Source organism: Onychomys torridus, chromosome 5 (genome assembly GCF_903995425.1).
Source record: "Onychomys torridus chromosome 5, mOncTor1.1, whole genome shotgun sequence".
NCBI classification, from domain to species: Eukaryota; Metazoa; Chordata; class Mammalia; order Rodentia; family Cricetidae; genus Onychomys; species Onychomys torridus.
Genome location: NC_050447.1, coordinates 135,980,275 through 136,005,616, shown reverse-complemented (window position 1 = coordinate 136,005,616; position 25,342 = coordinate 135,980,275). Strand labels below are relative to the sequence as shown.

Here is a 25,342-nt window from a genome sequence, read left to right as displayed (position 1 = left end):
ACCAGCCAGTCTGCCCATGATGGCAAGCTTCTTGCTCAGTGAGGAGGAGAGCAATAGAGGATGACATCCCATATTCTCCTCTGATTTCCATACAGGCACACATGGGTGTAAGCATGTGCAGATCCACCAAAGAGAAAAGTAAATAAATTACAGCAACAAAAAGAGCTGTCCCCAGGGACCTGGCACTGATGATGTCCTGAATGACTCTGAAAAACAAACTCAAAGCAGAACTGAAGAACTGGCAGGTGTCACAAGCATTACATCTGAGAGTCTTCAGGCCAGGCACTGGCAAGGAGACACAATGGTGAATGTGGAGTTGAAAGGCAAGGGGCCCACCTTCATTCTGCCATAATTCTGCTGACACAGTGACTGTTTGGTGAAGGCTTCTATACATCTCTGATTGAGGGGCTGGGGAAATGGTGAAGACTTTTTCCCTAAATGATGGATCTGATTTAAGTAAACAAATGCAGTTTGTTCCTTGCTGAGTGTCAGTTCACATTCCACATACTGGGTGTGGATATGCATAAAAGCTGTTGCACAGGAAAGTGGAACAAGGATAAGGAGTCAGAGATCGGGCTCGTGCAGGAAGCCTGGGTCACTGAAGCTCTGGGCATGCTGGCACACACCTATAATGCCAGCCCTGGGGAGGTAGAGGCAGGAGGATCACAAGTCCAAGCTCATTCATGGTTACATAGTAAGTTTGAGGACAGTCTGGGGTATACATGAGACCATGTCTCCAAAAACAAGACAAAACAAAGGATCAATGAACAATGAGATGGCTCAGTGGGTAGTGAAAGTGCCTGTCTCCAAGCATGACAAACCAAGTTTGATCCGTAGGACGTTCATGGTAGAAGGAGGGAACTATCTCTACAAGTTATGTTCTGACCTATGTGTTTATGCTCTCTCTCTCTTTCTGTCTCTCTCTCTTTCTGTCTCTCTCTCTTTCTGTCTCTCTCTCTTTCTGTCTCTCTCTCTTTCTGTCTCTCTCTCTTTCTGTCTCTCTCTCTTTCTGTCTCTCTCTCTTTCTGTCTCTCTCTCTTTCTGTCTCTCTCTCTTTCTGTCTCTCTCTCTCTTTCTGTCTCTCTCTCTTTCTGTCTCTCTCTCTTTCTGTTCTCCTCTCTCTTTCTGTCTCTCTCTCTTTCTGTCTCTCTCTCTTTCTGTCTGTCTCTCTCTCTCTTTCTGTCTCTCTCTCTTTCTGTCTCTCTCTCTCTTTCTGTCTCTCTCTCTTTCTGTCTCTCTCTCTCTTTCTGTCTGTCTGTCTCTCTCTCTCTTTCTGTCTCTCTCAAACACACACACACACAAATAAAATAAATTTAATAAAAAAGAATGAAAGAGTATGTGAATGGCTCTGGGTTGTTTGTTATTCACTCCAACTCTTGATTTCTTTTATGTAGAAAGGGGATAATTTGCATCCTACCTCAGAATGTTGTTAAAAACATTAATTAACAATGACACTCACTGGGCCCCGGTCACAGTGCCTGGCATGTGACCTATAGCTCCGACTCTATAAAAGAGAAACTATTGTTTTAATCATTAATACTTGGTTGGGCTAAATGTGCAGATTAATTACTATTCCTTTAACTTATTTTATAATATGATCCAAGGATAATGGAGGCAGCAATGATAAAAAACAGCCAGATGACTAATCACCTGCTGTAGCATAGATACAAGTCTCTTATATCTGACCTATGAGTGTAGCTAGAGTTTTCCTGCCTGGCCCACAGTCAGGACAAATCTCAGGACAAATCTCTCTCACCCACCAGATGCTCAGACTCAACCAAGTAAACACACAGAAACTTATTTTGCTTACAAACTGTATGGCCGTGGCAGGCTTCTTGCTATCTAGTTCTTATATCTTAAATTAACCCATTTCTGTTAGTCTATAAGTTGCCACGTAGTTTGTGGCTTACCAGTACCTTACATCTCGCTTGTCATGGCGGCAGCTGGCAGTATCTCTCTGCCCCAGCCTTCCACCTCCCAAAATTCTCTTCTCTCTTGTCCCGCCTATACTTCCCACCTGGCTACTGGCCAATCAGCATTTTATTTTTACAGAGTGATATCTACAGCACTATGAGTAAGAGAGTCTCAAGGAGTTTAATTTCTAGTAGCCTTGTAGGTCAGCACTTGGACTTGAACCCACATGGTCTGAGCTCAGAGCCAAGTAAGGGCTTGCCTACACTACTGTCCAGGGCAGATCTTGTCAGAGTCATGTCTGATGACCTTTAAGGGCACAAAAAGCCAAAAGTCACATTTCTTGATTTTTCACAAATACTTATGGTCAAGGATGCCCTGGGCATTCTCCTGGGGAGATGAAACAGTGTTAATATCTTGGCAGTACTAGCCAAGAAAAGCCTTGGCTTCTGATGGAATCTGGGAGGAGACACAGAGGAGAGATGACTTAAGCTGGTGAGGCAGTAATAAGCTTGCTAGGCATTGCTCTAGTGTCTCATTAGTGGTAAATCCCCACATCGCTTAGGACTTGCTCACCTTGACATTGTCTTCCAGATGCAGGGTGTCTAGTAGAGTTCACCTTCTACCTGGTAGAAGCAAGAATATCGGTGCTTCCCGGAACTCTGGAAAATAGGGGTGCTGGTCTCAGAGCGAACTGCCAAGGAAAGAACATTAGCAGCTAAAGAAAGGAGAAGGTTCTAGAACATCAGGAAAAGAAGAGTCAGGGAAGAGAGGTAATTCCAAATATCCCAGTGTCAAACAACAAAATTATCGTGACTACTCAGGAAAGAACTGATCCTGGAAGAGGCTCTCAAACCAGTTTTCAAAGACAGACAAGAAGTGGCATCAGGTTCCTCTCCATCATGAGAGTTGAAGCAAAGGATGAGATGCCCTGTTAGGCTCAGGGACTGCCAGTTCTTTTCCAACTCAGATTACATGTCCATCAATACAACAATAGAATCAGCTACCAGGATCCCCACTGTTCATCACAGAGCTGCTATTTGACCCAGAAATAAAATATTTCTGAGCAGTTTCCAAACCAGTTGAGACTAGCCTCTTCCTGTTTCTTCCTGCTCCTCCTTCCTTCTTCCCCCTTTTTTCCTCCTTCTCCTTCCTCCTCCCCCTCTTCCTCCCTTCTATACATTATCCCCTCCCTTCCTCTCTTCCTTTCTTCTTCCCTCCTCTCCTGTCTTAGTTAGGGTTTCTATTACTGTGAAGAGACACCATCACCATGGCAACTCTTATAAAGGAAAAACATTTAATTGGGATGGTTTACATTTTCAGAGGTTTAGTCCATTATCCTCATGGTGTGACATGATGGCATGCAGGCAGACATGGTGCTGGTGATGGAGCTGAGATTCCTACATCTTGACTCTCAGGAAACAGGAAGTTGTCTCTCACTGGGTATGGCTTGAGCATATATGAGCCCTCAAAGCAGGGACACACTCCCTCCAACAAGGCCACACCTCCCAATAGTGCCACTCCCTTTGGGGGCCATTTTATTTCAAACTACCACACCTCCCCACCTTTTTCCTTCCCTCCCTCCTTCCCTTCCTCTCTGCCATTCCTTCTTTCCTTCTTTTCCTTACATTTCTGTAAATATACTGTAATTATTTCAGTCCCATAGGAAGCAAAGCTGAGGGAGAGCAGCTTTTCAGGTGGTCTCGTACCCAGTCCACTCTCATCAGTCTGCCATGGACAGCAGAAGGGAGTAAACACAAGGCTCTTCAGAAGGGACTAAGTCATTATCGTTCCATAGAGTCCCTTCTGCACTTCAGCATGACCTGTCTGTCCTTGGGGCTTATGAGAATCTGAGTATAATTGAGTTCAAACTCAGCTTCCACAGGTGGGAGGCTGCAAATTTTCATTGATGTCTCAGTCCAGGTGGGTGTTGCTATGGTTATCATTTCCAGTGGATGTTAATATTTTAAAAATCTTATCTCAGCTAATATGTGCTTTAAATACCAGTGAAAGTCTAATGGAGAATCTGAGGTCACTGAGCAGGATGAAATGGGCTGCATTCAAATAAGCTTCCCTTTTCCCTGTCAGTTACCTTAGAGATCCTGAGAGTCAACAACTCTGGTCTTAGAAATGCCCATGAAGTGATTCAGTATTGTTGTGCAATATTACTTCAAGGTGTGTTACATTTGTTTATGCTGCATTTGTTTAAGGATGTAAGGATGTGTGTTTAAATCTGTAAAGATGTGTTACCTTTGTTTCACCTTGCCTGCCTAAGGCACCTGATTGGTCTAATAAAGAGCTGAACAGCCAATAGATAGGCAGAGAAAGAGTAGGTGGGGCTGGCAGGCAGAGAGAATAAATAGGAGGAGAAATCTAGGCTTGAGAGAGGAACAAGAGAAGAGAGGAGACACGCCCAGGGCCAGGCGGGCAGGTGAGCAGCTCCCAGCCAGCCAGACAATAGAAGGAGTGAAAGTAAGATATATAGAAGGAAAGGGTAAAAAGTCCCAAGGCAAAAGGTAAAGAGAAACAGGTTAATCTAAGTTAAAAGAGCTAGCCAGAACTGAGCCTAAGCTAATGGAGCATTCAAAACTAATAATATGTCTCCGTGTCATGATTTTGGAGCTGGCTATTGGCCCCCCAAAAAGAAAGTCTGGTACATAGTATGAGCAGGAGCCTCAGGAAAAGGAGAAACCTAACCAGACAAAGGGATTTGAGGGCAACCTAACTAACAGGAACCCAGGACAGAGAAGACTGAAATACAGAGTGATCTGGGCAAAGCTGACTGATGCCCTCCTTAGCATTATTTGAACATTCTGTTCAATCTTTCCTCCCTCCCTCCTTCCCTTCTTACCTACCTCCCTCCCTCCCTCCCTCCCTCCTTCTTCCTCCTCCCTTCCTTCCTCCCTTTCTCTCTCCCTCCTTCCTTCCCTTCTTCCTTCCTCCCCTTTCTTTCTTCATTCACTCATTCATTCACTAATTCCTTCAGGCAATGCTCCTTCCTTTTATCCCTTTCAGGAGAGATTCAGTTGATGGCACATTGAAGGACAAAGGCATGAAAGTCATCATAAACTAGGGCGTCACATGAGAAGGCAATGTGAAGCATGCAGCTAACAGGAAAACTGGACAGCAGAATGTCATTTTCTCAGTTTAACACTCTAACTCTGACTGGTCTGCTTCGTGAATTTTTGTTCTCCTTGGTGAGTGTGCACTTGTTTTTTAATGTATATATTTATTATGCACAATATGATGTTTTGAAGCATGTACACAGGGTTCAATAGCCTCAAGTGTAATTTTTTAAATGTTTTCTTTAAAATGGCATGGGATGAAGCACCTTATTTATCCCACTGTGGATGACATATGGTGAGATTAGGAAAAGAGGAGAGAAGTTGCTCAGTGTAAAGACAGAGAGAGGTAATGGGATGGGTCTGATGAAAAATGCAATAGAGAACGGATCTGGAAAGGGGGAAACATGGAGAGGAAGACATGAGGCATGGGGAGGAGGGGCTCCTCAGCTGGGCTCCCAAAGCAGCCCAGGCAGCAGTAGGTCCAGTCCTCTACCAAAATGCTCTGTTGTAGCCTTTGCCTCCTTATGTGACTTTATGCATTAACTACCATCTACTACACAAAGAAACTTCTCTGATGAGGTCTGAGAGCTGCACTAATTTATAAGTGTAAGAGCTAAAAATTTAGAGGGCAGTTAGATACTATGTTCACTTAGCAGAAAAATAGTAACAGGTTCATTCCCGGGGACTATGAACTCGCAAACCATGGGTGCTTGGCCAAATTTATAGTTATGTGTTTCTTCCTGTGCAGCAAGCCTTAAATCCAAATAGAAAGCAGTTGGTTACCCCCATAATATTCAGGCCACTATTGCACCCATGGTCATTACTGTAGTTCACAGGTTCACAAATGGATAAGAAAATAGATGATTCTCCCTACCTCACTTCCAGCAGCCTGCCTAGCACTTCCCATACTATGAAAGCTAGCCCGCATGGAGGACACTTTCTGGTCAGTACCAATTTGATTTTTCCATGTCCTGTGATCAATGTTTGTGGTATCTTACCATCAACTTTTGGTGGGCAAGCAAAAGCAGTGGCAATAGTTAGTATTGATCTACGGGTCTCCAGGATATCTTGACCAACAACTCAATGGGAAGATGTCCCACACCTGGCATTGGACTTTATATTTGGCAACCTATAGCTTCTGGGAGGAGCATTATTCCCTGTGTAGTGTAACTCCAATCAAACTCACATACATACAAAGCTTATAAAATATAGTAGGTTTTCACATGGCTTTTCACAAGCATCCTTAGCGGCCTTCTATCTTATTCATTGAGGCAAGATCTCTCAGCAGATCCAGACTCACTACCCAGCATTTACATGGGTTCCAGATGTCCAGACTCTGGTCCTCATGCTTGCACAGTAAGTGCTTTAACCACTGAGCCCTGTCTTCAGCCCACAACTTACAACATCCTTCATGAAGAACTAGGGAAGAAGACCTGAAAGATCCAAACATGAAGAAGTAATAAGAGATGAGAAAGCTAGCTATCTGATGGGACTCATTACACTTTACATCCACATACACCATGCTGTACCCCATAAATACATATGGTCATTACAAGGATTACAATAAAAATGCAATCAAAAACGAAAATCTGTCACCTAAGCTAGTTCTCAAAGCTTGTTGGAGCCTGTGATATAGAGATCCATGTATTTGTCAAACTCCTGAAGAAACAGAAATTTTGGCCCCAGAAGGTTTCAAGGCAGTGACCTTGTTATTGTTCCTAGGGTAAACCATTTTAATATTTCTCAGTATGTCAGCTCTTGAGTGCTTTCTTCTAATCCCATGTGTAAAATCTATCTGAAAGGCCTCCTAGAAACCCAAAGAACACAACAACAAAAGAACTCAGTGACAAGGGGACATTTACACAGTCTCTTGAATAGCTGAATTTCAGGGGGCCACAGCATCGAATGCACCAATTCATGTGCAACCAATTCTGAAATGTTCCTTGCAGGAGGTGTGTTTTCAGTCACATTTTAAAGACAGTGAGAGCCATTCACTGAAGCCTGGCCAGGAAACTGGGAAAAGAAATGATCTAGTAAAAAACGTGAATCTTAAAGCAAGACAGATCCAATATTTTCTTCTGCCCTGGGAAAATAAATTACCTCTGAGATGATGAGGGGCAGGGAAAAGAGTGTGAGATCAGGTCGGGGAAGTGGGTGGAGAGTTGTTCAAGGGAGCTGCCTCTTTCCTGGGCTGTGTCCTAAAGCAGGACTGTGGGAGAGGTTAGTCCCTCAGCAGCTGTAAGAAGTCAGGGCCACAGTTACTGGAGACAGACTGGCTGCAAAAATTTGGGGTCTCTTAGGTGAGCAGAGACAGTTGCTGGGATGGCTGGGGGAGAGAACAGGACAACTGGCAGAGACAGTGTGCTATATATCAGAGACAGTGCTATGGCATCCTTCCAGATTTACTAAGGTGATTTCAGGGAAAACAGTGTGATGCCAGCAAGATGGCTCAGAGAGGAAAAAAAAAAAAACAAACAAACAAAACAAAACAACAACAACAAAAACCCCAACCAACCTGGTGCCAAACCTAATGATCTGAGTTCTATTCCCTGAACTTATGTGGTAGAAGGAGAGATCTGACTCCTGTAAGTTGTCCATTGACCTCCACACATGTGCCTTGGCACACACACCCAACTCCATACATATGTGTGCACAAATGCATACAGATAATTGGCCTGTGGTATTCAGTTATAATAACAAAATATTCCCATTCCTATTTTATTGGCCAAAATAAATCAAATAGCTGTTCCCACCTTGAGATCTACCAAGGACAAGGGTACCAGACCCTTAGTAAACAGTAAAGCATACTAAAGCCAGGAGTGTGCAGGCCCCTTGGGGGTTTCTATGGGGCCCTGGTACTTGCAGGCTGTGGATGCTACAAGATGGCTGTGCCTATTCACAGACTTGACACTTCTAAGGCACCTTCTGACCATCTCTTTTTAGTTTAATTTCTTTATTCCTCTTACCTTCCTCCGTCCCTTTTCTTTCTTCTCCCCACTTATTCCAGGTCCTCCCTGCTACCTCCTCTCTCCCCCAGATCCACACCTCCTCCTTTTCCCTTCAGAAAAGAGCAGGCCTCCCAGGGATATCTACCAAACATGGCATAACAAGTTACAATAAGACTAGGCACCTCCCCTCATATCAAGGCTGGATGAGGCAACCCAGTAGGAAAAAAGGGTCCCAAGAGCAGGCAAAAAGTCAGAGACTCTCACTCCCACTGTTAGGAGTCCTACAAGAACACCAAGCCACACAACCATAACATACATGACGAGGACCTAGCTCAGACCCATGCAGGCTCCCTGGTTGTTGCTCCAGTCTCTGTGAGCCTCTATGATCTCTACTTAGTTTATTCTGTGGCTCGTGTTCTTGTGTTCTTGGCCCCTCTGGCTCCTTCAATCCTTCCTCCTCCTCTTCCACAGGGTTTCCTGAGCTCCACCTAATGTTTGGCTGTGGGTCTTTGCATCTACTCTGATCAATTGCTGGGTGAAGCTTCTCTGATGACAACTGGGCTAGGTTCCAGTCTATGAGTATAGCAGAACATTAGGAATCATCTCATTAACACCACCACCTCCAGTCATGTTTGGTTTTATTGTAGGTCTCTGGGCTATCCAGCCTCTGGTTCCTGGCCCTCCAGACAGTCTCAGGTATGGGCTACCTCTCAAGGCATGGGCCACTCCCACAAGTTCTGTCCCATGGTTACTCCAGCATATCTTGCCAGCAGGACAAGTTGTAGGTTAAAGGTTTTGTGGCTGGATTGGGGTCCCAGTCCCACCACTGGAAGCTTTGCCTGGTCACAGAAGATGGCTAGTTCAGGTTCCACATCCCCCATTACTAGGAGTCTTCACTAGGGTCACCCTAATAGATTCCAGGGAGTTTCCAATGCACTTGGTTTCCACATTGGCCCTGAAATGCCCCCCCCCAATTCCAGTCATCTCTCCCAGTAATCTCTCCCCCAGCCTCGACCTGATCCCTTCTGCTCTCATCCCCATTCTCCACCTGATCCCTTCTTCTCCCATCCCCATCCTCCCCCAGTCCACCTGCAAAATCTATTCTGTTTCCCCTTTCCAGGGAGATCCATGCCTCCCCCTTGAGGCCTCCTTGTTACTTAACTTCTCTGGGTCTGTGGGTTGTAGCATGATTATCCTTTACTTAATAGCTAATACCCACTTATAAATGAGTACATACCATGTTTGTCTCTCTGGGTCTGGGTTACCTCACTCAGGATGATTTTTTTTTCTAGTTCCATCCATTTGTCTGCAAATTACATGATGTCAGTTTTAAAAACAACCGAGCAATACTCCATTGTATAAATGTATCATATTTTCTTTATCCACTCTTTGGTTGAGGGACAGCTAGGTTGTTTCCTGTTTCTGGCTATTACAAATAAAGCTGTTATGAACATAGTTGAGCAAGTGTCCTTGGTGTAGGATGGAACATTCTCTGGGTATATACCTAGGAGTGGTATAGCTGGGTTTTGAGGTAGACTGATGCCCAATTTTCTGAGAAACTGCTATATTGATTTCCAAAATGGCTCTGCAAATTTACACTCCCAGAAGCAATGAAGGAGTGTTCCCTTGCTCCACATCCTTGCCAGCATGAGCTGTCACTTGTGTTTTTGATCTTAGCCATTCTGACAAGTGTAAGATGGAATCTCAAAGTAGTTTTGATTTGCATTTCCCTGATGGTTAAGGATATTGAACATTTCTTAGCCATTTGAGTTTCCTCTATTGTGAATTCTCTGTTTAGATCTGTACCCCATTTTTTAAATTGGATTATTTGGTTTATTGATATCTACTTTCTTGAGTTCTGTATATAAAAGCCCTCTGTTGGATATGGAGTTGGTGAAAATTTTTTCCCATTCTGTAGGCTGCTGTTTTGTCCTATTGATGGTGTCCTTTGCCTTACAGAAGCTTTTCAGTTTCATAAGGTCCCATTTATTAATTCAATCCTAGTGCCTGAGCTTTTAGTCTTCTGTTCAGGAAGTTGTCTCTTGTGCCAATGTCTTCAAAGTTATTCCCCACTTTCTCTTCTACCAGATTTAGTGTAACTGGATTTATGTTGAGGTCTTTGATCCATTTGGACTTGAGTTTTGTTCAGAATAATAGATAAGGATCTATTTGCATTCTTTTACATGCTGACATCCATTTAGACCAGCATATTTGCTAAAGATGTTTTCTTTTTTCCATTGTATATTTCTGGCTTATTTCTCAAAAACCAGGTGTGTGGGTTTACATCTGGGTCTTCAATTTGATTCAGTTGATGAACCTGCCTGTTTTATGTCAATACTATGTGGTTTTTATGACTATACCTCTGTAGTATAGCTTGAAATCAGGGATGGTGATACCTCCCAAAGTTTTTATTGTACAGGATTGTTTTAGCTATCCTGGGTTTTTTGTTTTTCCATATGAAGTATAGTATTGTTCTTACAAGGTCTGTGAAGAATTGTGTTGGGATTTTGATGGGGATTGCATTGAATCTGCAGATTGCTTTTGGTAGGATGGTTATTTTTACTATATTAAAATGGCAATGGGATATCCTTCCATCTTCTGAAATCTTCAATTTTTTTTTCAAAGACTGGAAGTTATTGTCACACAAGTCTTTCACTTTCTTGGTTAGAGTTACCCCAAGATATTTTATATTATTTGTGGCTATTATAAAGGGTGTTTCCCTGATTTCTTTCTCAGTTCATTTGTGTATAGGAGGGCTACTAATTTTTTTTGTTATTGTTAATCTTATATCCAGCCACTTTGCTGAAGGTATTTATCAACTGTAGGAGTTCCATGGTATAATTTTTGGGGTCACTTACATATACTATCATATCATCAGCAAATAATGATACTTTGATTTCTTACTTTCCAATTTGTGTCCCCTTGATCTCTTTCAGTTGTCTTATTGTTCTAGCTAGAACTTCTATATTGAATAGATATGAAGAGAGTGGACAGCTTTGTCTTGTCCCTAATTTTAGTGGAATCACTTTGAATTTCTCTCCATTTAATTTGATATTGACTGTTGGTTTGCTGTATGTTGCTTTTATTATATTTAGGTATGTTCCTTGTATCCCTGATCTCTCCAAGACTTTTATCATGAAGGGGTATTGGATTTTTTCAAAGGATTTTTCAGCATTTAATGAAATGAACATGTGGGTTTTTTTCTTTCAATTTGTTTATATGGTAGAGTACACTGGCAGATTTTCATATGTTGAACCATTCCTGCATCTTTGGGATGAAGCTTACTTGATCATAATGGATGATCTTTTTGATATGTTCTTGGATTTAGTTTTTGAGTATTTTATTGAGTATTTTTATACCAATGTTCATGAGGGTAATTGGTCTGTAGTTCTCTTTCTTTGTTGAAACTTTGTGTGGTTTGGGTATCAGGGTGACTGTGGTCTCATAAAAAGAATTTGGCAATGTTTCTTCTGTTTCTATTTTGTGGAATAATTTGAGGAGTATTGGCATTAATTCCTCTTTGAATATCTGGTAGAATTTTGCACTAAATCCACCTGGCCCCAGGCTTTTTTCAGTTGGGAGACTTTAAAAAAAATATTTATTATTTATTTATTTGTTTGTTTGTTTGTTTGTTTAATATTTTGGTTTTTTGAGACAAGGTTTCTCTGTGTAGCTTTGTGCCTTTCCTGGAATTCACTTGGTAGCCCAGGCGGCCTTGAGCTCACAGAGATCCTCCTTCCTCTGCCTCCCAAGAGCTGGGATTAAAGGCATGCGCCACCACCACCCAGCGGTTGGGAGACTTTTTTAATAACTGCTTCTATTTCCTTTGAGGTTACAGGTCTATTTAAATTGTTTATCTGATCTTGATTTAACTTTGGTAGGTCATATTATCAAGAAAATTGTCCATTTCTTTTAGATTTTCTAATTTTGTGGAATATAGGTTTTTAAAGTATCCTGCAATGATTCTTTGGATTTCCTGTGTCTATTGTTATGTCCCCCTTTTCATTTCTGATTTTGTTACTTTGGATATTCTTTCTCTGTCTTTTAGTTAGTTTGGATAAGTGTTTGTCTATCTTGTTGTCTGTCTTTTTTCAAAGAACTCTTTGTTTCATTGATACTTTGTATTATTCTGTTTCTATTTTTTTCAATTTCAGCCCTCAGTTTGATGATTTCCTGCTGCCTACTCCTCTTCAGTGTGTTTACTTCTTTTGTTCTAGAACTTTCAGGTGTGCTATTAAGTTGGTAGTATGAGATCTCTCCAATTTCTTTATGTAGGCACTTAGTGCTATGAACTTTCCTCCTAGCAATGCTTTCATTTGTGTCCCAGAGTTTGGGTATGTTGTGCTTTCATTTTCATTGAATTCTAGGAAGTCTTTCTTTTTTTACTTCTGCCTTGACCCAGTAGTCATTCAGTAGAGACTTGTTCAGTTTCTATGAGTTTGTGGGCTTTCTGTTGTTGAAATTATGCTTGAATCTGTGATGGTCTGATAGGATGTGGGAGGTTATGGCAATTTTCTTGTATCTGTTGAGACTTGCTTTGTGACTGAGTATGTGGTCAATTTTGGAGAAAGTTCCACAAGGTGCTGAGAAGAAGGTATGTCCTTTGTATTTGGGTGAAATGTTCTGTAGATATCTGTTAAGTCCATTTGGCTCATAAAGTTTGCTAACTCCAATATTTCTCTGTTTAGTTTTTGTCTAGATGACTTGTTCATTGGTGAGAATGAGTTATTGAACTATTGAACTCTCATGTTAATAATAATGTGTGAGGGTCAATGTGTGGTTTCACTTTAGTAACATTTCTTTTGCAAGTGTGGGTGCTCTTGAGTTTGGGGCATAGATGTTAAGAATTGAAATGTCATCTTGGTGGATTTTTCTTTTGATGAATATGAAGTGTCCTTCCCTGTCTCTTTTGATTAATTTTGGTTTGAAGTCTATTTTGTTAGATATTAGAATGGCTACACTAGCTTGCTTTTTAGACCCATTTGCTTAGGAAATGTCTATTTTTGATGTTGAAGTGTGTTTCTTGTATGCTGCAGAAGGATGGATCCTGTTTTCATATCCATTCTGTTAGTCTGTGTCTTTTTGTTGGGGAATTAAGTCCATTGATACTGAGAGATCTTAATGACAATAATTGTTAATTCTTGTTATTTTTGTTGTTGATGGTGGTGGTTGGCTGTATGTATGAATGTGTGTGTACTTTCCTTTTTTTGCTTTTGCTGGTGTGTGATTATTTATTTCCTGTGTTTTTATGGGTGTGGCTAAACTCCTAGGGTTGGAGTTTTCTTTCTAGTATCTTCTGTAGGGCTAGATTTGTAAACAAATAGTTTGAATTTAACTTTATAATGGAATATCCTGTTTTCTCCATCTATGGTGATTGAAATTTTTCTTGGGTATAGAAGTTTGCCCTGACATCTGTAGTCTCTTAGAGTGTAAAAGACATTGATCCAGGCCTTTCTGGCTTTTAGAGCCTCTACTGAGAAGTCAGGTATAATTCTAAAGGTCTACCTTTATATTTCACTTCCTCATTTTTCTCTTGCATCTTTTAATATCCTTTCTTTGTTCTGTATGTTTAGTGGACTTTTCTGGTGCAATTTATTTAGTTTTCTATATGCTTCTTACACCTTTATAGGCATCTCCTTCCTTAGGTTCAGAAAATTTTCTTCTATGATCTTGTTGAAAGTATTTTTTGGGCCTTTGAGCTGGGATGCTACTCCTTCTTCTATTACTATTATTGTTAGACTTGATCCTTTCATAGTGTCCCAGATTTCCTAGATGTTTTGTGTCAGGATTTTTTTTTTTTATATTTAGCAGTTTCTTTGACCAATGTATCCATTTCTTTGATCACATCTTCAAATCCTGAAATTTTTTCTTCCATCTCTTGTATTCTGTTGGTGATGTATCTATAGTTACTGTTCACTTACCTAGATTTTTCACTTCCAGAATTCCTGCTATTTGTGTTTTCTTTATTGCTTCCATTTCCATTTTCAGGTCTTGAAAAGTTTTGTTTCCTTCAACTCTGCCATGACCGCCTCAACCAGCAAGGAAGACGGGACACCAGGCTCTTCTTTCTGCAGTTTATTCAGGAACCTTGAACAATCTTCTGACTTCTGACCCTGGGGAAACCTGCTCACAGCCTTAAGTAATCACTGAGTAGCCAACCCTGATACACCACGTGGGCACTACCAATAGGTCCAGGTGTGCGTAAGCAAGCCAGATTCTTAGCCTTAGCCAATTAAGGAGTTGTTTATCACAGAGAGCACTCACCGTCGGGAAGGTGGAAGGCAGAAGCCAGCGCCATCTTTGAGGTGCAGCTGTACGCAGCTCTCTACAAACTCTTTGTTTTTTCTTGGCTTTCTTGACTTTAAGGGTTTTATTAATTTCTTCCAATTTTTTGTTTGTATTTTCCTCAATTTTTTAAACAGATTTATTAATTTCCTCTTTAAGGATCTCTGTTGCCTTCATAAGGTTGGTTTTAGGTCTTTTTCTTGTACTTCAGCTATGTTGCAATATTCAGGGCTTGGTGTGGTAGGATAGTTAGGTTCTGTAGGGTCATACTGTCCTGGCTGTTACTGATCACATTCTTACACTGGTGTCTAGGCATCTGGGTTTAGGGTAATAGGTCTAGGTGCCAATTTCTTAATTCATCTTTGTTGGATGACTGTTTTGTTCTTTGGTTTCTGTTTCTTTTCTGGTCTTCTGGTCTTTGTGGCCTGGAGTTCTGGCAGACAGTATGTCCTTTGGTCCAGCACTGAGTCTCTGCCTGAGTTTCTGGTCTTCTGGCTTGTGTGGCCTGCACCTGGTTAGAGAATGGTCTGTCCAGAGGTATGGCAGTGGGAGTGGGGATGGGGCAGGAAGGAATGGCAGTAGATTGGGTCTTTGGGAATCAAACTGAGGGAGTGGGAGAGTTGTACAGGCAGGCGTGGAGCCTATCTGTTCTTCTGCCTAGTGTGGCCTGTACCTGTTCTTCTGACTGGCATGGCCCACACCTGAGAAGTGAATGTCAGCTTGAGTTGAGGGCAGGGGCACAGCAGTTGGGTCTGTTTTTCTAACTGGCCTTACTCCAGTGTATTAAGACAGACTTCAAAATCTTGAGCTTAATACTTGTGATGATCAGTTTAATTGTCAACTTGGCACAACCTAGAACTGCCTGGGAAGAGAGTCTCAATGAGGGATTATCTATATTGGCCTGTGGGTATATGTGGTGGTATTGTGTTCCCCAAAATATTGTGCACCCTAATAAACTTATCTGGGGTCAGAGACAGAACAGCCACAATATTAAACATAGAGGATAGGCAGTGGTAGCACACGCCTTTAATCCTAGCATTCCAGAGGCAGAAATCCATCTGTTCAGGGATACAGCCAAGCATGGTGACTCATGCCTTTAATCCAGGGAGAGTTGGCAGGAAACAGAAAGATATATGTGAAGACCAGAAACTAGAAGCATTTGGCTGGCTAAGCATTCAGGCTTTTGAGCAGCACAGTTCAGCTGAGATTCATTTGGATGAGGACTCAGAAGCTTCCAGCCTGAGGAAATAGGATCAGCTGAGGAACTGGCAAGATGAGATAGCTGTGGCTTGTTCTGCTTCTCTGATCTTCCAGTAAGCACTCCAATAACTGGCCTCAGGTTTGATTTGATTAATAAGACTCTTTAAGATTCATGCTACAGGTATATCTGTGGAAGATTGTCTTAAAAAGATTAATTGATGTGAGAAGACTCAGTCTACTGTGAGGTGTACCATTCCCTAGGCAGAGGGTATTGAACTGTATAAGACTGAAGAAATAGAGGTTAGTGCAAGCAAGCAAGTGATCATACATTCATTCATTTTTCTTTGCTCTTGACTGTGGATGTGATGTGACCAGTTATTTGAGATTCCTGCCTTGACTTCCCCATGATGATGGAATTTTAAGCTGAAATAAACCCCTTTCTCCTCTTAAGTTGCTTTTGGAAACAGGTGTTTTATCATAGCAACAGAAATGAAACTAGAAAAGCACTATAGATTTGTCCACTTTAAAGTGAATTGCCATCTGAATAAATGTTAGTATCTGTGACTAAAGAGGCACAAGTAGCTGAAGAGGGCTTGGACTGTGTTCTGAGGAGTCACCTGTGTGGAATGAAGAGACTGATTACAATAGATCATTCTCTGGAAGACAGAGATGTCAAATTGAGAGTCTGGCATGGCTAAGAGATGACCTGCCAAGGGCATTCCTTGAACAGAAGCACTTTGGCTTTGTGTTCTGTGTGGGTAGGCCCATAGTCAAGGGCACTTAGATACCACGAGAGTATGACTTCATGTGCAGAAGGCTCCCCTTGTCAAAAAGCATCTCTGGGTGAGTGGCTGTTTAGGGCTCTCTTGGCCTCTCTGTGCTTGGTGGTTAGGTCATTTGGGCAGTGAATATCTATTTCCTTTCTGATTATGTACTCCAAGATCAATGAGATAGCATGTCCTTTGTGGACTAAAACACAAGATTGCAACTGTGATATGCAATGTGAGAGCTGCTCATCTCCCTGTCAAAAACATACTAAGCAGGGGGCTGGGGAGATGGCTCAGTCCTTGCTGTGCAGGCCTGGGACCTGAGTTCAAATCCCTGGAACCCATGGAAAGCCAGATATACTAGTGTAGCTCTGTAATTCCAGAGCTCCTAAGGAGAAGTGTATAGCACAAATTCTAATTGGTCTTAGTAATAAAAACCCAGAGTCAGATATTGGGGTAAATGCGAACTAAAGGAGCCAGCCACTAGAGAGAATTCTTACCTCTACCGAAGCCTCAGATCGAAAAGGGGCTGAGCTCCTGTGTCTGTCCCGCCTTATATTCCTCTCTCTGCATAGCCATATTACTTCCTGTATGTGGTCTATACAGACCTCCAGACCTCTATGGTTAGCTAATGGCTAGGTTCTTCAGGCAAGCTTTATTTGTTAATGCACAAACAAAATATCACCACAGAAGTGGGAGGTAGTGCTAAGAGAGCTCCTCACAGCTAACAGGTCAGTTAGCCATGTAAATCTGACGATGAACAGCAAGAGATCATGCCTGAAAACAAAGTAGAAGGAAATGATAGATACTCAAGGTTGTCCTTCTGCCTATGACATGTATATTGTGGCATGTATATGCCTTCATTTACATACAGAAATACCCACACATGTGTAAAAGATTTTAAAAACAGAAACAAAGTGGATGGCTTCTGAAGAACAGGAGCCAAGGTTGACCTCTGGTATTCATGCATAGCCCCTTCCTCTTCATGCATGAACTGTGGTAGTTTGAATAAGAATGGCCCCCATAGGCTCATATATTTTAATGCCTGGTCCCCAGTTAATAGAACTTTTTAGGACGGATTAGGAGGTGTGGCCTTGTTGGAGGAGGTGTGTTGGGCTGATGTTGGGCTTTGAGATTTCAAAAGCCCACATCATGCCCAGTGTCTGTCTCTCTTGGCCTACAACTTGTGGATCTGATATAAGCTCAGCTACTTCTCCAGCATCATGCCTGTCTGTGTTCTGCCATACTTCCCACTATGACAATCATGGACTGCCCCTCTGAAACTGTAAGCAAGACCCCAATCAAATGCTTTCTTTATAAGTTGCTTTGGTCATGGTATTTTACCATAGTAATAGAATAGTTACTAAAACATGAACATACATACAGTAATAGAACAGTAACTTAGACATGAACATACACACACATCAAGCACCTCTAACTAAGCACTGTTGCATACACTTGGACAAGGCAGATGCTGAGATCTGCTACTTGGGCCTGTGATGAAAGCTGAGATCTGCTACTTGCAGATGCCTTTCAACTGTTTGCCCTTTGGGAACCATCTGAGCTGCAGAGGGCTATATCCTTCAAAGTTATATCCCCTCTAGACAGCCTCCCTCCTCCAGTGGCATATCAGTAAGGGATACAAAGACAGCTTGTATTCATAGATATGGGACAATTATAGAGAGGCCCCATTTTTAGATGTCCCCCCCCCAGGACACTGATGCTTCTGGTTGATTGCTTGATTTCTTGAGTGGTCCCAGGGATCAAATTCAGGGCCTTGCAAATGTCAGGCACCTTTAATAAAGAGACCAAATAGGGCTTTCTGAGGTTTAGAGAAAGGCACCATTTAATTGGGATTTTACAATAAGCTTAGTGTACATCTTGAATAACCAAAATCCACACACAGCTTTCCTGCTGGGGATATGGACTGAGGCTGACTGGCCACAGGAGAGGGAGCAAACAGGGTAGGAGGAATATCAGCTCTGGGGCCTGACCAGTAGCAGGCAGCCTCTCTGCTCCAAAGAGTGACTCTGTAATTCAAACTGCTGTCACACACACACACACACACACACACACACACACACACACACACACAGACACACACACACACACACAAACACACACGTGCTAACAGCCACTCATCCAACACAGGTGGAGAAGGCTGTGCTTCCTTCCTCAGTTAGCTCTGGGGCTCCAAACAATTTGCTATATGTCTTGTATTGGAGAGAAAACTGTATTCAGCTGCCAGTACAGAGACTCAGTAAAAATTACTTAAACAAGATAAAGATTTGTTTATCTCCCGAATAAGAGAAACCAGATGTAACAACAGAAAGCTAGAAAGGACCTTGGATCCAAACAACTACAAACCCACCATAAAAATCCTGGAGTTTTCACATCTGGCGAGGAGGAGGCACAAGAAAGGAAAGAGGGGAATTCCCAGATGTTTTTAACCTTTTAAGGATCTTTCCCATAAACCCTAGCAACAACTTAGGCTCAGATTTCACCGGCCCTACCTTGGTTAACTGCCTCTTCTCCACTCTGCTCCTATAGACACATCATGATTTGTAGTTAAATTATTGATCAGGTTTTTTTTTTATATTTTTATGACTGAATGTTATAGTTTATATAAAAAAATGTCCCCAAAGGCTCATGTGTTAAAAGCTTGGTCTCCAGTTGGTGGCTCTGTTAAGAGATGATTCGATCATGAGGGTGCTCCTGGATTAAGACACTGATAAGTTTGTAGCTGACTGGGCTATTAAAATCAGGGTTTAGTAGGAGGACGTGGGTCACTGAGGTAATAATACCTTTGAAGTGTATATATTATCCCCAGCCTATTTAAAAAATTTTACCCATATTATTTTTAATTGTGTCTGCATGTGAGTGTATGTATATGTACATGAATGCAGATAGATACCCTTAGAGGCCAGAGGTCTTGGATGCCTTGGAGCTGGAGATACAAGATTGTGAGCTGTCTGTGTGGGTACTGGTAACTTGGTCCTCTGCAAGAGCAGTGTGTGCTCTCAACTGTTGAGCCATCTCTTTAGCCCCTCCCCAGCACTTTCTCTATCACCCTGTTTCCTGGCTACCATGAGACAGGAAGCTTCCTTTTGCCACAATCATCTTGTCCTGATGTTTCTGCCTTGCCCTAGACCTCAAAGCCATAGAACAAGCCAGCAATGCCCCTGTATCTCTGAAACCACAAGCCACAACAAACCCTATGTCCTTGGTGGCTCTTTCCAGATAGATTTCTCTTCTCAGAAAGTTGGTGCCTTTTCTTAGAGTTCTGATCAGCCTTTGTTTTTGTATTGTCTATAACTACTAAGACAGCTCCTGCCTCCTTCTCTCTCTCCCATCCTCCCCTGTGGCAGGCATCCTTCCCCTCTTCTTCATGGGAACCTTTCTTCTAGGGACTTCAGTCTGAGCCAGCTATACTCCTATCAGCCCTGGACTTGGCCTTGTGAGTTGGAGGTGTTGTTTCCTGGGTTAGTGTATTTTTTTTTTAAATTGGAATTTCATCTTGCTGGAATTTTCCTGTTTGATCGTTTCTGGACCAACAAGCAAAGAGGTGCTGCTCTAGAACATAAGCCCTTCCTGAGGTGTTGCACAGAGGGATGGGACAGACATGGAGAAAGATTTGTACAGTCCTCAGTGAGCTTCCATTCTGTACAGCACTGACTAAGCCTTGAAGTGTGGAAAATTTCATGGGAGCAGTGAAATCTATGGGGCCAAAAAAGAAGGGCTGCTTCATAGAATGCTAACACCATCTTGAAATAAAATTGCTCAGGGAAGGAGTGGTGGCAGGGAATTCCAGGCAGAGGTAATGGTATCAACAAACTTATCAGGGTGGGGAACTTAGCAATCCTGAACTACATGGGCAGATTACTATGATTGGAGTTAGTTTTCCTTGGGCAGTGAGGCAGCCCATGGTGACCACTCCCTTGATTGGATCACTTCTTTGTGGGCAGAGAGAACACACATAGGCATGTGGGTATCTTACTGGCTCTGGGCAGCATGAGTTTGAAAGTAACTAGTCCCAGTAAAGATGCCTCAACCTCCAGCCAGTTCCCACCATAACAACCATAAAAGATCACTGGACAGAGCGATATGAGAGTATTCTTTCCTAAAAATCCCTTCTACTCTTGGGGGTTCTTTCTCACTTTTTCTTTCTATGTTCACTTTGCTCGCTCCCTGACCTCCTTTCCCTATTCTTCATGGCTATGAAGCAGTGAACTAAAAAAAACCCACTGGCTCTGGGTGACCACTGATCATCTGGCACCTAGCTCCCCAAGAGATGAGAAGGCTCAACAGTGTCAAAAAACTCTCATCATTATGGTCCAAGAATAGATGAAGAAGGATGCTTTTTGAGTTCCAGATAACTCAGTATGGACTCAGAAGCATGTCTCATTGACAAGTTAGTGGACTGAGCTGGTCTATTTATGTGAATACCATGCTTTAAAATCCCCAAAGTATTGTGCAGGAAATAGGGTCTCTTCCATCTTGGTTGTAGGGTTCCAGTCCTAACTCAGAGAGGAGACTGGAATGTAGCCAAGTGCCCACCATTCAACAACAATGGGCTTGAGTCTTCTCAAGAAAGAACTTTATCAAAAGGAACAATTGGTTTAGGTAATCTAGATTGGAAAATCCTTTATTTCCTATTAGCTATGAAATGCTAGGAAATAAATTTAAGACAGACATTGTAGCACACCTATAATACCAGTACTTGAGAAGTAGGGGCAGGAGTTCCAGGTCATCCTTGGCTACAGAGAAAAACTGAGACCAGCCTGGACTATTTAAGATACTGTCTTAAGAAACAAAAACCAAAACAATGTAAGATCTCTTTAAGGCTTCAAATCTCCCTTCTCTTAAAATGCTTAAGTATTTCTTACTTAGATGCAGTTTGTGTCCCTTTAAAGTTACTAAGGGCAAAGACTCTCTATCCTTCCAGCTTCCCAGTTATTAGTTTATTTTATATTTGAAACATTTCTGCATGTGACACAGGGGACTGGGGCAGACATCACCTCACCTCATAGACTCTTTCTGGCTCCATATCACAGGGCTCCTGGGTATTTTTACATTATTATTGGTTGAAACATATTTAAAATATCTTTCCTTCATAAATACATGTATGAATAGCTTCCTCGTCTCCCCACAATACCTACTTTATAGGAGGAAGTAATCACTGGACAAATATTTTATGGAGAGGCTCATTACCTTAAAAAGAAAAATGTTTCACCCTTAATACTGGGACTCAGATAAAACATTTCATGCTGCTTCTCTTCTCAGGTTAGTTTTGCCCTTGTCAATCAAGGTACATAGCGGATTTTACTATAATAGCTGATTTGTGGGAAGGGATGTGTGGAGTGCAGGATGGAGTAGCCATCCAATGTTTGTTAGGAAAAGTTTCAAGTTTTGGGCTCATTCATTGTTTTTCCAACTAATATTTAACAGGTATCTGGTTCAGTGCTGGACCCACAGGGACAAGAGAACAGGGAGTGAAGGAAGGTGTGGCTAAGAGTCCCTTCTGTACGAACCCTCAAGGTTGCACACAGTGATCAGGACCCAGGAGCCAACACTCCAACCATCATCTCATAATTTGGATGGAATTTCCACCCCATCATCATATCATCTTCAAGTAAGGAAGTTTCCCCTTCACAAAAGTTACAGTGCAGAAAGAGGAAGGAAGCCTGAAATCTCACCCCACTTTGGCCTTGCTAGGGGCAGGTAAGGGAGCTAGATGAGTGACAAGAATGCCGGGAGGCTGACAAACACGTGGATTGATACAGCAGGGAGAGTGAGAATCTAGAAAAACAAGTTAATGTGTCTGGAAGCTGGAGTTTTACAAAAGCTGGGCCCTGTTTACCAGATTCAACCTACCCTTCCATGTTTTGCCTCTACCTGAAAACCCCATGTAGTCCTCTAAAGACCTGCTGCTTCCCATTGGGTTGGAGTGGTGGCTCAGCCATTCTGAGCACTTACTGTTCTTGCAGAGGATCTAGGTTTAGTTTCTAGCACTAGCATGGTGGCTCAGAACCATTTGTAGTACTAGATCCAGGGAATCTGACACCCTCTTCTAGCCTCTGTGGGCATTGCATGTGTGTGGTGTACATACACACATGCAAACACTCCTCATACATATAAAATAAAAAGGCCAGGCAGTGGTGGCGCACGCCTGTAATCTCAGCACTCAGGAGGCAGAGGCAGGTGGATCTCTGTGAGTTTGAGGCCAGCCTGGTCTACAAAGCGAGTTCCAGGACAGCCTCCAAAGCTACAGAGAAACCCTGTCCCAAAAACCAAAAAAACAAAAACAAAAAACAAACAAACAAACAAACAAAAAACCAAATACATCTTTAAAGGAGGAGGACTGAGCATGATGGCATATGCCTTTAATTGTGGCACTCAGGAGGCAGAGGCAGAGACAGAGATAGGTGGATCTTTGTGAGTTTGAGGCAAGCCTGGTCTAGATAGCAAGCTCCACTTCAGCCAAGGCTATACAGAGAGATCAAAGAAATGAAAAGAAAAAAGAAAAGAGAAGATGTGCTGCTTCTGGATAGGAGTGTCAACTTTCCCAGCCTCCCATTGCTAGTTCCTGTTCAATCCAACTATTCTGGAGTCATTTATAGATGTGTGTGTGTGTGTGTGTGTGTGTGTGTGTGTGTGTGTGTGTGTGCGTGCACTTTATACATTCATATACATGAATGTAACTATACAGAGTTTAGTCTACATATATATTTCCACACTTACTCATATATGTATTATGTATACATATGCCTATATATGAGTATGTTTACATTTCTGTTTATGCTTTTTATACTAGGAAAATGTAGTATTGACTAAGAAATTAAAACAAAGCTCTGAGGGATCTAAATGAATGAAGGGTGTTTTGTGATGACCAGGGTGTTTGTGTTGTGTGAGGGAGGGTTCAACACACATCTTCAGTCACATCTCCAAGGCAAGGAGTGATCATTCTTTGGAAACAAATAAGTTATATGTCTCTGGCCACAGGACTGCTGGACTTTACCATGTGACAGAGAGGATATCCTCTCTGGGAGGAGAAACCTACCCCAGAGTCAGTCTGCTACACCTGTGCCTTAATCTGACATCCTGTATCCTTGGGTGATGGAATGTTGCCAGAGTGTCCTGCAAGGAAGTGGATATAAGTCTTAGTGGTACATTAGAATCTCCTGAGGAGCTTCCAAAACTCTCCCATGAGATCCCACCTGAGAGACTCTCATGTAATGATTTGAATGGACTCCTTACTAGGACTCACCCTGGGTGCAATAAGAATATTGCTCCAGCTCTTGGTATCTGGAGATGAAAACTGTGAAGACAACCAGCCTTCTTGTGTCTCCTTCCCAAAGGTGGAGATCTGTGGAGAGAAGCAGGGCAGGATGGCCACACTGGACTTAGATGCCCTGCCTGGGTGCAGGCTCTGTGGCTGTGTGCCTGTGCCACTGCACATCTGGCCCTGAGCCCTGCACAGATTGTCATAGCCCTGTACAATGAAACTCCAAGGAATGACAAGAGCAGCCTGGCCTTTCTGGGGTCCCTTGACACAGGTGGGGGAGGGGTTAGGATCATTTGTGGATACAAAAACCCTAAGACAAGAGGACTCTGTTTCAGCAGATTGATTTGTAAGAAAAATATCAGAAGCAAAAGGCACACATGGGAATATTGTTATTGGAAAGAGCATTTGGGGAAAGAATTTTTATAAATGGAAAGAGGTTCGAGTTCAAGTCATATTTAAAAACAGCCGCATGGGTGGCAGGAAGGAGGGTAACAGCTGTGTTCAGATATTTCCCTGGTGTTGACTATCCAGCCCCTTCAGCTGTTTTCCAATGGGGCAAAGGAGTTCTGTATGGGTTCCATTTACTTGTGGAAGTGCTGGCATAGCACCACTGAGGTCTTAAGTGTGCCAGCAAGCATGATGAAATATGGTAGCCATTGTCCATCTTCAGAGACACTGCCACCTGGGGTGACTCAAGGACTAGCCTTCTTGGGAATAGAGACAAACTATAAATGAACTAGTGAAGCTTGCTGGTACACTAGTAAGTGAGAGCAGATTTATGTCCTTGGCATTGGGCTGAAGGCATCGTTCAGGAGTAGAACATCTTTTTAGCAAGCCCAAGGCCTTGGGTTTGAGTCCTAGCACTGTGCCCATGTGCATGCGTGCGCACATGCTCACACATACGTACTAGTAAATCTAGGGTCCTTGACTTAGGCATCTCACACTTAAGGTTTTTGAGCCACAGCATGTTGAAGTGGATGAATCTGGGGTGTTTACTGATGAAGTGGAAAGATTTAGGAGGAGTGGAAAGAGGGGAATGATGGTTGATCTAAATACATTGCATTCATGTATGAAATGACCAAAGAATAAATAGTCAGATAGAAATTTATTTCCATAGTAATAAAGACTGAAGGGGTCAGGGAGGTGGCTTAGCAGATAAAAGCACCTTCCTCTCAAATCTGAAAGCACCTGTGATTCCCAACACTCTTGTAGAGGTGGAGGCAGGACAATCAGCTAGAGAAGCTCAATTATGCAGCAGCAGAAACAGGAGACATTCTGCCTCAAGACAAGGGGGGAAGGCAGGACTAGCTTCTGAAAAGTTGTCCTCTGACCTCCACACATACAATGGCACATGTGTCCCCCACAGTAAGTCATGGATGAGTAAGTAAGTAGGTGACTCTTTAAAGGCACCCCAAGATCAAGGCAGAAGCAAGGTTGTAGCTACACCCTTCCCAGAAAATAGATGTCATGACTTCAAACGGTAGAGGAATAGAAGGAAGGGATGCCCCCCGCCAAGTCCTTTTATAACAGCATTAATCTGCCCATGAAGGCAGAGTCCTGTGACCTAAGTGTTTACAAAGGTCTCACCTCCATACACAGTGCAAGGGGATTATTTTTAACACTTTTAATGGAGCATGACATTTGTCCTCTGCACCCCTCAAATTCATGTCTCTCTGTATACAAAATGCATGTATTCCTTCCTAACAGCCTCCAACATCAATTCAAAAGTCCCAAACTCAGAATCCCATCTGAATGAGATGTTCAAGGTAGAAAATCCTGGGCAGATTCCCTTCCCACTGTGAGCTGGCAGCATAGGGTACATAGCAATTTCCAAAGGGAAGAAACAGGAAAGAGGAAGGCATAACGGATCTCAAGATGGAG

General features: G+C 42.4%; 1 protein-coding gene across 2 annotated transcripts in view; it reads right to left on the bottom strand.

Annotated features, from left to right (window-relative positions):
• Window positions 1–25,342, bottom strand: part of Ercc6l2 (ERCC excision repair 6 like 2) — a 166,249-nt gene that overhangs the window by 7,786 nt on the left and 133,121 nt on the right. For both annotated transcript variants that reach the window (XR_004945064.1, XR_004945065.1), the window contains exon 19: window positions 2,488–2,605. The gene's annotated coding sequence lies outside the window, so the exon portion shown is untranslated. The remainder of the gene's footprint in view (window positions 1–2,487; window positions 2,606–25,342) is intronic.